General features: G+C 38.1%; 1 non-coding gene across 1 annotated transcript; it reads right to left on the bottom strand.

The window, feature by feature from the left end:
- Window positions 1–292: 292 nt before the first annotated feature.
- On the bottom strand, window positions 293–372 carry TRNAL-UAG (transfer RNA leucine (anticodon UAG)). Its single transcript has one exon. It is a non-coding gene; the product is annotated as a tRNA-Leu (tRNA).
- Between the last annotated feature and the right edge of the window lie 15,116 nt (window positions 373–15,488).

The raw sequence follows: 15,488 nt of genomic DNA on the forward strand, positions 1-15,488 counted from the left end.
GAAAACTCTGCCTAAGGTATAACAAAGCCATAAAGTCGAGTGAAAAATGTGAATAGAGATTGAGTACTCCTTTAGATTTGTCGTGAGCGTGACAAGATCACGAGACACTGGTCGGAGTTGGGTTAGAATCTCTTCATAATAGACGACTAGAGCCCAAATCTAGCATCTTAAACCACTCGACTAAACTACACGACAGATGTGCCTTGACAAACCAAGATAGTCAAGCTAACTCTAAACATGAGATTGCAATACGATGCATGGGTCGGACGATGAGATTGAAAAGGTATGATTATGACAGCTGTGGAATTTGAACCCACGCCCTTTCAGACAAGAGCCTAAATCTGGCGCCTTAGACCACTCGGCCAAACTGTCCCAACGAATCTGTCTAGAAAAACCAAGATGATCGAGTATCTCAAGACATGAGATTGCATCACGATACATGGATCGAAGACGACAATATTTGTTAGCGACCTTGTAGTTGATGGGAATGTTATTTATTGTTGGTATCAGAGGCAGGTTTCGGTCTTGGGACCTATGGGTTATGGGCTCACCATGCTTCCGCTGCGCCACTCTAATTTGTTAATTAATATCATTTTGATCCCTAACAGATACTTTTAAAACCGTGAGACTCACGACGATACGTAACGGGCCAAAGTAGACAATATTTGCTGGCTGTCGACTTGGCTATTACATAACCTAAATCACCATAAGTGAATTCATTCCAAGGAATCTTATGCTTACACTCTTCATTGAGAGCGGTAGTTATCCTTCGAGAAATATACTTTGAAAGTCCTTCAATAAAGCGCACAATCCATAATTAAAGGGTACTATCATATCTTGTCATAACCTTAGTTACAATTATATCTTTGTACCATCAGAAGTAGCTAACTTTTCGCATCTTATAATCATAAGAATTTTCTCAAACGTTCAGTATGGATTTCTAGTTTGCCTACGAAAAACTTTAAGACAATATATAAAAGGGTATTATTGGCTATTCAACACTTATATCATTCTCCATAACTTGAGATATTCCAATTTCACTTTTTATATTTGTACTTCTTTTTCTATAGTAGTATGGTTGAGTATCCTTTGCTTTTCTTCGTCGGAGATATGCTTCTCCAACCCATCCTTGAGTACTCCTGGGAAACCAAAAGTTACAATTTGAGCAATAGCGTGGTCAAACTTACCTCGAAGACTATAGGCGCTAGCTCCCATCAACATTTTGTTGATTACATTTACGACTAGATGACCGGATAGACCATCTATATTCCACTTATGTATGAATGTTCCTTCATAGGTGGATTGAGTCATTTGAGTTTTTTCTTGGAACGGAACATCGGGGAAAGAGGGCTTAGGATACCAATTTTTCTTCATATTTTTTTGGACTTTGTTCTCTAATTTAACAATTTTGTTGATGAGGTCTAGTTTTTTTTGGGCATCTTTTCTTCTTTGGAGAAATCATTTTTAAAATTTTTGAGGTCATTCTCATATGGTTCATTATGACACTAAAAGTTTAATTACTTAAGGTTCTATCAAAATTGAAAGATTGTTTAGCTTTTCTTCAATCAGAGCAAGTGCCTCTTCTATTGAGCCGAGACTAATTACTTTGTCTAAAATAGCTGGTATGAATAAAAGAACTTTCCTCAACTTTTGCGAATCTCACGCCATTAATATTTGCAATAGTTTTATTTTATTTCTTTTGTTGTCGTTTTTCCTTGATTTTTTCTTCAATCTTCTTAACTTGTCTTGCAATGGTTGAGAGAATCTTGTTTGAGAAGTTATTTTGATGTTGGATATTTAGGATATCCTTCGAGGTTGTAATGCATTTTTAAGGAATTCTTTATCAGTGGACAATTCATTTGTGATAATATCGATCTGGTTGAAGATAGATGTAGTATCCAATTCGGTTTGAGTCGGAGATTTGGGATTGCCCTCATAATCGACTAAAACTACTTCTTTGTTGTAATCAACCGGCTCTATTTGCATAGACTTTGACATGTTGATTTTTTATGGAGATCTCGAGATTCATGAGGTACTAGATCTCGAGCTTAAGAATCTTTACCTTTGGAAAGAAAATTTAATTTTCATTGAATTTTACTTTTACGCTTTCCATCATCATGTTCGATGACTTGAGCAAACTGTGGGTCTTTCTTGATTGGAAGGCTCACATATTTAAGGATCCAGGTAGAATTCTTAGTAATCTGATCCCATGAAAGGGTTTTGGAAACAGGTTGACGATTTCTCCAGATTTACCTCTATGAGCATAGTAAATCTTTTTGGAGAAGATCTAAGAGTTGTGGGGGAGACATTTGAATGCTTCTCATGAGATGTTAAGGTTCTCTATGTGAACATCAAACATGAGGGCAGAAAGGATATGACGATTCTTTAACGAAAAGTAAATAGTTTTGATATGTCTTTCGACAAATGGTCATTTACTAGCAGTTTTAGCCCAGACATCTTTGGTAGGTGATTTTTAAAAGATTCTTCAAGAGTCCGCCTCAATCGGTTTAGCGTCTTCTCCTTCCATCATTGAAGAAGAACACACAATATATGATCTTAATGATCGTTCTTAGATTCACATCCTCAAGGTTTGTAACAACAAACGCCACCGACCACAATTGTCATTTGAAAATGATGATTCCTTCGACACTGTGAGTCATTTGAAAATTTTATATTCCATCATCAAGTTTTTGGCATGATTATTAGATTATGACATGTTTAACAAGATTTGCGTGAGGATTCTGATATGGTTGCAATGGCACATTACCCCTGTCCTATAAAATGTGGCCCTTATTTTCATATTTTTCCAAGCCAGGATTTATGCCTGAGCAAATGATTGATATTAATCTTAAAATAGATAACATTTTCTATGGTTGATGAAAGAAACAAGAAAGTAAGAGATGGCATAGGTGTGCCAATATTGCTCCCCAACCCACGTGTCGAAGGTTGGATCATGTACCCGCTATCAAGAAAGTATGTCGTAAATGGTTTAGCATGTACACGGGAGAGTCTGATGCTCAAGAGAATCCAGATGGATGAATGTTTGAAATGTCCTAATGAGATGATCGACACATGGGTGAGTTCCCAACATATGGTTTGAGCAAACTAAGATGGTCATGCATCATATCATGATGCATGGATCGTGTTGTTGGGAACTGATATGACAATGAGAAGCAACGTTGTTGTGTTGCGCACGATTGAACATGCATGCGCAGGCGACGTGTGTGGTCAAACAAAATTGAATTCCACAAAAGAGATGTTTGGTTGTCGAAGGCAAGCAATGCCTAAAGCTAGACTTGTAGCTCAAGGTTATTGTCAGGAGGAAGGTATAGACTATGAAGAAACTTTTGCACCCGTTGCTAGATTATAAGGTATTATAATCTTACATGAATTTGCTTCTTACAAAAATTTTATATTATATCAAATGAATGTGAAAAGTGCATTCTTAAATGGTTATATTATGGAGGAAGTTTATGTAAAACAACCTCCTGGATTTGAAAATTTTGACTTTCCACATCATGTCTAGAAGTTGAAAAAGGCTCTTTAGGGCTTAAAACAAGCTCCAAGAGCTTGATACGATAGACTTAGTAATTTTCTTATTGAGAATGATTTCAAAATGGGTAAGCTCGACATTACTCTCTTTATTAAAATTAAAGAAAATGATATGTTATTAGTGCAAATATATGTGGATGATATTATATTTGTTTCTACTAACCCTTCTTTATGTGAAGAATTTTCCAAATGTATGTGTAATGAGTTTGAGATGAGTACGATGGGAGAGCTCAGTTTCTTTCTTGGACTTCAAATCAAACAACTGAAAGATGGTATCTTCTTAAATCAAGAAAAGTACATCAAGGATTTACTCAAAAGGTTAATTGATGTTCGGATGATAACAAACCTACCTTATAAACATGTTAAAATCTAAATATTCAAATATACATTGTTAGGTTATGGAGCCTGATATATTAGATGGTTAAATCGGGTAAAGCTATATATAGTAAATAGCTATAGATAGTAGATGGTTAAATCTGGTAAAGATATATATAGTAAATTGAACTATATATATATATATCACGTCCGGTAGAGCTTTGAGATGTAATTTCTATTCTCTCTACTCTCTTGTTGTACATACCTGAAGTCATCAATAAAAAAAATCCTTTTAGCCAGAGTTCTCCTTGCAATTTTCTCTCTCCCATTCTTTGTGTTCATCTAGATCGAGCGTGTGCGTTGTTGTGCGATCCTAACAATTGGTATCAGAGCTAGGCAAAATTCACCACGATCTTTGAAGATGGAAAGTTCAAAGATTGGAATTTAGAAGTTCGATGGATCCGATTTCGGTTTCTGAAAAATGCAGATTGAAGATTATCTGTACCAGAAAGATCTTCACGAACCTCTGTTGGGGGTGAAGCCGGATATCATGACCAGGGAACAGTGGATGCTCAAGGATCGACAAGCCTTAGGGATGATCCGGTTGACGCTATCTAGAAACGTGGCTTTCAACATTATCAAGGAGAAGACAACGTCAGATCTGATGAAGGCACTGTCGAATATGTACGAAAAACCGTCGGCTATGAACAAGGTGTATTTGATGCGTAGATTGTTCAATCTACAGATGTCTGAAGGTGAACGTGTTGCTGATTATATAAATGAATTCAATATGATCGTAAGTCAACTGAGTTCGGTGGAAATTAATTTCGAAGATGAAATTAAAGCATTGATTTTGATGTCATCCTTACCCGAGTCATGGGATACTGTTGTTGCCGCAATCAGCAGTTCCCGAGGATCTGATAAACTGAAGTTTGGTGAAATTCGAGATGTAGTTCTCAGCGAAAGTATTCGCAAACGAGAAACTGGAGATTCATCAGGCAATGCTCTCAGTGTTGATCGAAGGGGAAGAAGTAAACCAAAGGGCCCAAACAAAGGGCGATCAAAATCAAAGAACCGAGAAAAATATGCAAATAGACCAAACGTAACGTGTTGGAATTGTGGAGAAAAAGGCCACTTTCGGACAGGTTGTACAAGACCAAAGAGGAAGCAGAATCACAAATCTGGAGATGATGATGATTCTATAAATTCAACAGAAGACATTGGGGATGCTCTAATTCTCAGCGCGGACAGTTCGATTGAATCCTGGATTTTGGATTCAGGTGCATCTTTTCATTCATCTCCAAATAAAGAGTTGTTCTGGAATTTCAAGTCTGGAAATTTCGAGAAGGTGTATCTTGCCGACAACAAAGATTTGGAGATTAAAGGAAAAGGAGATGTCTACATAAAAACTCCAGCAGGAAATCATTGGACATTAAATGATGTCAGATATATTCCTGGTCTCAAAAGAAACCTGATCTCTATTGGTTAGTTGGACAGCACAGGTTATGCAACAAAGTTAGGGAAGGGTTCGTGGAAGATTATGAAGGGTGCTACGGTGGTAGCATGTGGCTCAAAATCTGGAACCCTATACACCACTGCAGGGTGTATGAACATAGCTGCTGAGAGTGCTTTAAATTCAAGTCTACGGCACAATAGACTTGAACCTATGAGCGCGAAAGGAATGAAGAGGCTGGCTGCGAAAGGAGTTTTATGATGGTGTTAATATAACACATGCGGAAGCAATTTGGATCTTAGGCACTTTTAGAACATCAATTATAGTAAATAACTAGCATGTTCATAAGTATTAAAACTTAATGAGTTTGAATACTAACCTTTTGTAGTTCAAACTTCTTTTTCCTCACGAACCGGTTTCGAACCACCACTAGTGTCTTCTCCACTATCCTCCGGCCTTAGAACGGGATTGTGGAATCCGGTGAGTGACTAAACTTGGGAGGGATTTTGTATATATGAAGAGAGTGTTTGTGAGAGGTTTTTCTCAAGGTTTTTCACCTAGAAGAAGAAGACCTTCCATGTACCATGATCACTCTATTTAAAGAGTCATGTATGCATGTTCATGTAAATTTGAGATCACCAAATTTTGACACTTAAAATTCCACTCAAATGTTTGGGATTATGTGGCAAGCATGCATGTTTTGAGTTAACCAAATTTTGACACTCAAAATTCCACTCAAACTTGTGGTGTTTATTTGGCAAACATGCAAGTTTCGTTAAACCAAATTTTGACACCTCAAAATTCCACTAACATGGATTTTTCCATGAAATGAAGTCAACATTTTGACTTTCTTCATTTTGATTCAACAATTAATTTGAATATTTAATTTCAAATTAAAGTAACATTAAATTATTAATTAAAATATTTAATTAATATTTAATATTAAGTCAAATGCCAATCTCAATCAATTCCGACACATAAAAAATGCGGTTAAATATATCGTATATATGTAGCGCATATTCCCTAATTTGAATTCGAACACTTCGAACTCACTCGTCACACTGTTCTATGGTTTAGTCCGATATGAGCTAGCAGAGGAACCTAATGGACCTATAGATCATGGGCTCCAACGATCAAAGATTAACTGGCTAAACTCATTAACCTTGTTAACCAACATTCGTTAACTACTAGGGCACTCCACTATAGCCTAGTAGTTGCACTCCCCTCACTATAGATATATTTCTATCCATTTGATATAACCATGATTAGTAAGTCGATCATTCACAGGTTGTTCGTAACTAGAGCTGGGTCAATTTACCGTTTTACCCCTAAAGTTAGTTCTTGTTCCTTATGTCTCACTGATCCTCTAATGAACAATTGGTTTGTGGTCGAACCAGTAAACCGAATCCCTCTCAGGCCAATGAGAGGGTGGGGCCCCTTGTTCAAGACCTGGAGTCAGTGCTTAAGGGAACTACCTTTCTTCTATCCCTAAAAGTGGGTAGAAGTGAATTCCGTCTTGCACCCCACGTTCCCAGCCATTCACCCAGTCTTACCCCTGAAATGGGAGGCCTATTGAGTCGGCGAACTAGAGCCACTCTCACCCATGCAAATCTAAGGATAATTCCGAATAAACAGGAGTTCATGGTTAGCTCAGGATTAAAACCGAGTTATCTAGGTTATCGAATGAAAAGAAAATCAGTCTCAACAGTAAACGACATTATAAAGTGAGAGTGGTTTTCTTCATGGTCCGATCTTATGCAATACTCATTGCATAGGACGCCCCCACTAACTGTTGAGTTATGTAGTCTGCTCCCTGTATTTATAGCTTGGTCAATGGCTATATCCGGTAAAGCTATATTTGGTAAAGCCATATATGGTGAAGCTATATCCGGTAAAGCTATATATGGTACATAGCTATATATAGTAGATGGTTAAATCTGGTAAAGCTATATTTAGTAGACTGAACCATATATATATCCCGTCTAGTAAAGCTTTGAAATGTACTTTCTATTCTCTGTACTCTCTCTTGTTGTACATCCCTGAAGTCATCAATACAAAATCCTTTTAGCCAGAGTTCTCCTTGCAACTTCTCTCTATCCTTCTCTTTGTGTTCATCTAGATCGAGCGTGTGCGTTGTTGTGCGATCCTAACAACTGGTATCGATCCTAACTACTGGTATCAGAGCAAGGCAAAATTTACCACGATCTGTGAAGATGGAAAGTTCAAAGATTGGAATTTAGAAGTTCGATGGATCCGATTTCGGTTTCTGGAAGATGCAGATTGAAGATTATCTGTACCAGAAAGATCTTCACGAACCTCTGTTGGGGGTGAAGCCGGATACCATGACCACGGAACAGTGGAAGCTCAATGATCGACAAGCCTTAGGGATGATCCGGTTGACGCTATCCAGAAACGTGGCGTTTAACATCATCAAGGAGAAGACAACGTCAGATCTGATGAAGGCGCTGTCAAATATGTATGAAAAAATGTCGGCTATGAACAAGGTGTATTTGATGCGTAGATTATTCAATCTACAGATGTCTGAAGGTGGACGTGTTGCGGATCATATAAATGAATTCAATATGATCATAAGTCAACTGGGTTCGGTGGAAATTAATTTCGAAGATGAAATTAAAGCGTTGATTTTGATGTCATCCTTACCCGAGTCATGGGATACTGTTGTTGCCGCAATCAGCAGTTCCCGAGGATCTGATAAACTGAAGTTTGATGAAATTCGAGATGTAGTTCTCAGCGAAAGTATTCGCAAACGGAAAACTGGAGATTCATCAGGCAATGCTCTCAGTGTTGATCGAAGGGGAAGAAGCAAATCAAAGAGCTCAAACAAACATGGGCGTTCAAAATCAAAGAACCGGGGAAAATCTCCAAACAAACCCAACGTAACGTGTTGGAGCTGTGGGGGAAAAGGACACTTTCGGACAGATTGTACAAAGCTAAAGAAGAAGCAGAATCATAAATCTGAAGATGATGATGATTCTATATACACAACAGAAGATGCTGAGGACGTTTTAATCCTTAGTGTGGATAGCCCAGCTGAATCCTGGATTTTGGATTCAGGTGCATCGTTCCATTCGTCTCCAAGTAAGGAATTGTTTCGAAATTTCAAATCAGGAAATTTCGGGAAGGTGTATCTTGCCGACAATAAAACCTTGGAGATTGAAGGAAAGGGAGATGTCTCCATACAAACTCCAGCAGGAAATCAATGGACATTACAAGATGTCAGATACATTCCTGGTCTCAAGAAGAACCTGATCTCTATTGGTCAGTTGGATAGCACAGGCTATGCAGCAGAGTTTGGAAAGAGTTCCTGGAAGATTGTGAAGGGCGCCATGGTTGTTGCGCGTGGCACAAAATCCGGAACCTTATACACTACTGCAGAGTGTATAAACATGACTGCTGCTGCTGAGCGTGCTTCCAATTCAAGTCTATGGCACAATAGACTTGGACATATGAGCGTTAAAGGAATGAAGATGCTGACTGCGAAAGGAGCTTTAGAAGGCTTAAAATCTGTTGATATGGGTCTTTGTGAGAGCTGCATTATGGGCAAACAGAAACGAGTTAGTTTCACAAAGGCTGTCAGAGAACCGAAGAAAGTGCGGTTGGAAATGGTCCATACAGACGTCTGGGGACCATCTCCAGTTTCATCACTTGGTGGATCAAGGTACTACGTCACCTTCATCGATGACTTCAGCAGGAAGGTATGGGTTTACTTTCTGAAACACAAGTCAGATGTGTTTACCACCTTCAAGAAGTGGAAAGCTGAAGTTGAAAATCAGACCGGCTTGAAGATCAAATGCCTGAGGTCTGACAATGGAGGAGAGTACAACAAATCAGAGTTTATAACATTTTGTGCAGCTGAGGGAATTAGATTAATAAGAACAATTCCCGGTAAGGCAAGACAAAATGGTATTGCAGAAAGGATGAACAGAACCTTGAATGAGCGAGCAAGAAGCATGAGGATTCATTCTGGATTGCCAAAGACATTCTGGGCTGATGTTGTGAACACAGCAGCATATTTGATTAATAGAGGGCCGTTAGTACTCTTGAAGTTCAAATTGCCCGAAGAAGTATGGACAGGAAAAGAACTCAAGTACTCTCACTTGAGAACCTTTGGCTGTACTGCGTATGTTCATGTTGATCCAGAGAAGAGAGATAAGCTTGATGCTAAGGCTGTGAAATGCTACTTCATAGGCTATGGCTCTGACATGTTCGGGTATAGGTTTTGGGATGAGAAAAATATGAAGATCCTAAGACACTGTGATGTGACCTTTGATGAAAATGTCATGTACAAGGACAGAGAGAAGATAAACTCTGAGACTACGAAGCAAGTGGGAGTTGAATTTGAGTGGCAAGAAAATTCACACAGTGATGGTACAACAGAAGCTCAAGAAACTCCTGATCCTATTGCTGAAGAACCAGACGTGGCTGATCCTATTGCTGAAGAACCAGACGTGGAGCAAGTTGCACCTGAACAGGTGTTGAGAAGATCATCCAGAACTACCAGAGCACCAGACAGATATTCAACCTCATTACACTATCTGTTGCTGACTGACGAAGGAGAACCAGAGTCCTTTGATGAGGCCCTACAAGTGGAAGATTCAACTAAGTGGGAGCAAGCCATGGATGATGAGATGAGCTCACTTGAAAGGAATAATACGTGGGTGCTGACTGAGTTGCCTACAGGAAAGAGAGCTCTGTTGAACAAATGGGTGTTCAAAATCAAGGTTGAACCAGATGGCAGAAGGAGGTTTAAGGCTCGGTTAGTAGTTAAAGGATATTCACAAAGAAAAGGCATTGATTATGCTGAGATCTTTTCTCCAGTTGTGAAATTAACTACTATCCGAATTCTACTGAGTATTGTTGCATCGGAGAATTTGCACCTTGAGCAAATGGATGTAAAAACGGCATTTTTACATGGAGATCTAGATGAGGAGATCTATATGCAACAACCCGAAGGATTTGCAGCTCCAAGCAAGGAGCACATGGTGTGTAAGCTCAATAAGAGCTTGTATGGACTGAAACAAGCACCGAGACAATGGTACAAGAAGTTTGACTCCTTCATGAGCAAGAGTGGTTTCCACAGAAGTGAAAAGGATCAGTGTTGCTACCTCAAGAAATACACTGATTCTTATGTGTTTCTACTCCTGTATGTGGATGATATACTAATTGGTGGATCAAGTATGAGGGAGATAAACCACCTGAAGGCAAGCTTGTCTTCAGTATTTGAGATGAAAGATTTAGGTGCAGCGAAGCAGATCCTTGGGATGAGGATTTCTCGAGATAGATCTGCTGGCACATTAAATCTATCCCAAGAGCAGTACATTGAGAAGGTGTTGTCCAAATTCAAGATGAATAACGCTAAACCCAGGACTACCCCCTTGGCAAATCATATTAAATTGTCAAAGGGGCGATCTCCCAAGACAGTTGAGGAACGTGAGCACATGGCATCAGTTCCGTACGCTTCTACAGTTGGGAGTTTGATGTATGCTATGGTCTGCACTAGACCTGACATAACACATGCAGTGGGAGTTGTTAGCAAGTACATGGCAAATCCAGGGAAGGAACATTGGGAAGCTGTGAAGTGGCTTCTGAGATATCTGAGAGGTACATCCAATACTACACTTTGTTATGGCAATGGCAAAGTAGTTCTGCAAGGTTTTGTGGATGCTGATCTGAGTGGAGATGTAGACTCCAGCAAGAGCACATCTGGGTATATCTACACTATAGATGGAACAGCAGTGAGTTGGATGTCCAAGCTTCAGAAATGCGTTGCTCTTTCATCTACTGAAGCTGAGTACGTGGCCATAGCTGAAGCTGGAAAGGAGATGATATGGATGACAGACTATCTAGAAGAATTAGGCCGGAAGCAGTGCAAGAAGATCCTTTATACAGATAGTCAGAGTGCCATACAGTTGGTGAAAAACCCAGTCTATCATTCAAGGACAAAACACATTAGAAGACGGTACCATTTCACTCGCAGGTTAGTGGAAGAAGGCGATATGTGTTTGGAGAAGATAGAGGGTGCAAAGAATCCAGCAGACATGTTGACAAAATGTGTTGATGTTGGAAAATTAAAGCTATGCAAAGCCCTAATTGGTATGGTGTAGGATCAGTCTCCAAGTGGGAGAATTGTTGAGTTATGGAGTCTGCTCCCTGTATTTATAGCTTGGTCAATGGCTATATCCGGTAAAGCTATATTTGGTAAAGCCATATATGGTGAAGCTATATCCGGTAAAGCTATATATGGTACATAGCTATATATAGTAGATGGTTAAATCTGGTAAAGCTATATTTAGTAGACTGAACCATATATATATCCCGTCTAGTAAAGCTTTGAAATGTACTTTCTATTCTCTGTACTCTCTCTTGTTGTACATCCCTGAAGTCATCAATACAAAATCCTTTTAGCCAAAGTTCTCCTTGCAACTTCTCTCTATCCTTCTCTTTGTGTTCATCTAGATCGAGCGTGTGCGTTGTTGTGCGATCCTAACAACTGGTATCGATCCTAACTACTAACATGTCTCCACATGTACAATTTAGTGATCACATTGTTTATATCATATACAAAAGTGGGCCGCATCCATAGTGTCCCAAGAATAAGGTACTCAGCCTTATCCTTATACTATAGATCATTTTGACTATATACTTGAACTTGATTCACTCTTATGTCTCTACATATAGTTCAAGTAATCATACTATAACCAGAGTGTTCTTAGTTTATTGGATTCAAATTAATGATCGTAAAGTTCACTTTATTCAATAACAATCTTTACTGAATAAACAACAATAATAACTTTATTGGAAATAGAATATCTTTCTGTTCACAAACTATGAGTTTTAGGACATAAAACCCAACATTTTAGAAGGTCTGAAATCTGCTGATGTGGGTCATTGTGAGAACTACGTTATGAGCAAGCAGAAATGAGTTAGCTTCACAAGGACCGCCAGAGAATTGAAGAAAGTGCGGTCGGAAATGGAACCAGATGTGGAGCAAGGTTCCAAGACCATGAAGCAAGTGGGAATTGAGCTTGAGTTGCAGGAAAACTCACTTACTGAGGTTATAGCAGATACTCATGAAACTCCTGAGACGACTGCTGAGGAACCAGATGTGGAGCAAGATTCCAAGACCACGAAGCAAGTGGGAGTTGAGCTTGAGTTGCAGGGAAACTCACCTAGTGATGTTATAGCAGATACTCAAGAAACTCCTAAGACTACTGCTGAGGAACCAGATGTGGAGCAAGGTTCCAAGACAACAAAGCAAGTGAGAGTTGAGGTTGAGTTGCGGAGAAAATCACCAAGTGATTTTGTAGCAGATACTCAACAAACTCCTGAGGTTGTTGCGGAGGAATCAGCAGTGGAGCAAGTGACACCTGAACTGGTGTTGAGAAGATCATCCTGTACTATCAGAGTACCAAATATGCATGTACCTTCATTACACTATCTGTTGCTGATGAAAGGGAACCACAACCCTTTGATGAGGCCCTACAGTTGAAGGATACAACCAAGTGGGAGCAAGTCATGGATGATGAGACGTCTAGGCTTAAAAAATGCGTTGTACTGAGGCTGAGTACGTGGCAATAGTTGAAGCTGGAAAGAAGACGATATGGATGACTGACTATCTGGAAGAATGGGCAAGAAGTAGCACGAAGATATTCTTTACAGAGATAGTCAGAGTGTCAAACAGTTGGCGAAGGAACCCGGTCTATCATTTCAAGAGAAAACACAGAAGACGATACCATTTCACTTGCAGGTTAGTGAAAGAGGGTGATGTGTTTGGAGAAGATAGAGGGTGCAAAGAATCTAGCAAACATGTTGACAAAATGTGTTGATGTTGGAATATTGAGGTTGTGCAAAGCCTCAATTGATATGGTGCCATTATGACCATGAAGATGCTCATGGTCGTTTGAGAATGAAATTCTTGGTTGACTAGATCAGTCTCCAAGTGGGAGAATTGTTAGGTTATGGAGTCTGATGCTTATTTATAGCTTGGTCAACGGTTATTATCCGGTAAAGCTATATTTGGTAAAGCTATATCCGGTAAATCTATATATGGTAAATAGCTATATATAGTAGATGGTTAAATCGGGTAAAGCTATATATAGTAAATAGCTATATATAGTAGATGGTTAAATCTGGTAAAGCTATATATAGTAAATTGAACTATATATATATCCCGTCCGGTAGAGCTTTGAGATGTAACTTTCTATTCTCTCTACTCTCTCTTGTTGTACATACCTGAAGTCATCAATAAAAAAAATTCTTTTAGCCAGAGTTCTTGCAATTTTCTCTATCCTATTATTTGTATTCATCTAGATCGAGCGTGTGCGTTGTTGTGTGATCCTAACATACATTCGTATTTATAATGTATTTGGGCTTCTTTGAGCCCATTAATTTTTAATAGTATGACCCAGTCCAGACCGTTAGTAAATGGCGCCGTTTACATCCGTGCAAATCAGACGAATTACCGCAATACTTTTTTACCATTTTCTCCTCCGTAAATAAAACGCAACTGGCAAACGTTCCCGTAAAGCTCTATATAAACCAAGAGTGGGAACTTGAAGGAGAGTTAAAGAAGGCAAAATTTGCGCGTGGCCTTTGAGTTTTCTCGACAAGAAATGCGACGAGTCAGTGGTTGGAATTTATCGGTGGCTCACGAATCACAAGCAATCAGGTATGTCGGATGGATAATCTTTCAGAAAACGAAACGATTTCCTCTTTAATCGGTAATCGTGATCTCTTGGTTCCATAGTTCGTAATCACTATACGATTTTGATTCTTCGATGAGGAAATCAAATAGTCTCTTTAGTTGAATATCTTGAATGCTAGGTCTTATAGTTTCTTCAATGTCGTTTATTAGTCGACGAGGAATATAACTCACTAATATTGGTAGTGATTGCTATGAGTATGATTCGTCGAGAGGAAACTAAATAGTTTATTAAATAAATGAATCGTTGATTTATCTTTCAGTAAATCAAAGGATTTCTTCTTTAATCGGTAATAAAAGTCGTAATCACCTAGATTTTGATTCGTTGAGGAAATCAAATAGTTTCTACAATTAATTAAGAGTCACGAACGACAGGTCTTATGATTTCTTTATTGTACGATTTTGACTAGTCAACGAGGAAATCAAACAGTTCTCTAATATAATGATAGTGATTACTAGGTCTAGTAATTTCTTTGTGCTACGATCTTGATTAGTCAAGAGGAAAACAAATAATTTTTATTAAGTAAATGATAGTGACAATACGTCTCTTAGTTTGTAGTCACTGAAGAGTTTTGATTAACCAACGAGGAAATCATATTGTTTCTTTACGATTTTGATTAGTCGAGAGGAAAACAAATAGTTTTTATTAAGTAAATGATAGTGATGATACCATCTTTCAGTTGAAGCCCAAATACATTATAAACACCAAGGTTAATTAATTAATTGATGTTCGGATGATATCAAACCTACCTTCAATTATTAACAATTCTCAGTATTCTGTCCACAGTGTAAGGTTGGGAATAACGATTTGAACGTCTTTTTTGGTTCACTCAAATTAGATATAAAACGGAGAAGTTTCAGGCAAAACAAGATACCCGACGTGATGATGTAGCGGCAAAATTGACATCATGGACCAATCAAATTCAAAACAAGATAGTTGACGTGATGATGTGGTGACAAAATTGATATTGTGGTGACAAAATTGACGGACCAGCGGGCAAAATTGACATCATGGACCAATCGAAATATGACATTTATAACTTTGGTAGAGTAACAAATGGTGGAATTTTCAATTGCTTTAAACTAAAATAAAAGTTGTTACTATTTCAATGAAAACTAGTTTTCTTGAATTTTAAAATTATTTAAATTACATTTATAATATTTAAATTAGAATTATAAAACTTTCTAATTACGTTGTAACCACATGTTTTTCATTAATATTTTTTTATTATTATATTATTACATATTTGGCTCATTATTGCCGAGATAATGGTATTTAAATATATATATATATATATATATATATATATATATATATATATATATACTTAAATGAAACATGTGGTCTATAATTTTTTACGATAAATTTAAAAATAAATAAATATTATTTTTTGTGTTTCACGTTTTATTGGTCCGTATCAATTCCTATTTTACAACTTCATCCCT

This window comes from Cucurbita pepo, unplaced genomic scaffold (genome assembly GCF_057944985.1).
Source record: "Cucurbita pepo subsp. pepo isolate OVF unplaced genomic scaffold, ASM5794498v1 scafford_13, whole genome shotgun sequence".
NCBI lineage: Eukaryota > Viridiplantae > Streptophyta > Magnoliopsida > Cucurbitales > Cucurbitaceae > Cucurbita > Cucurbita pepo.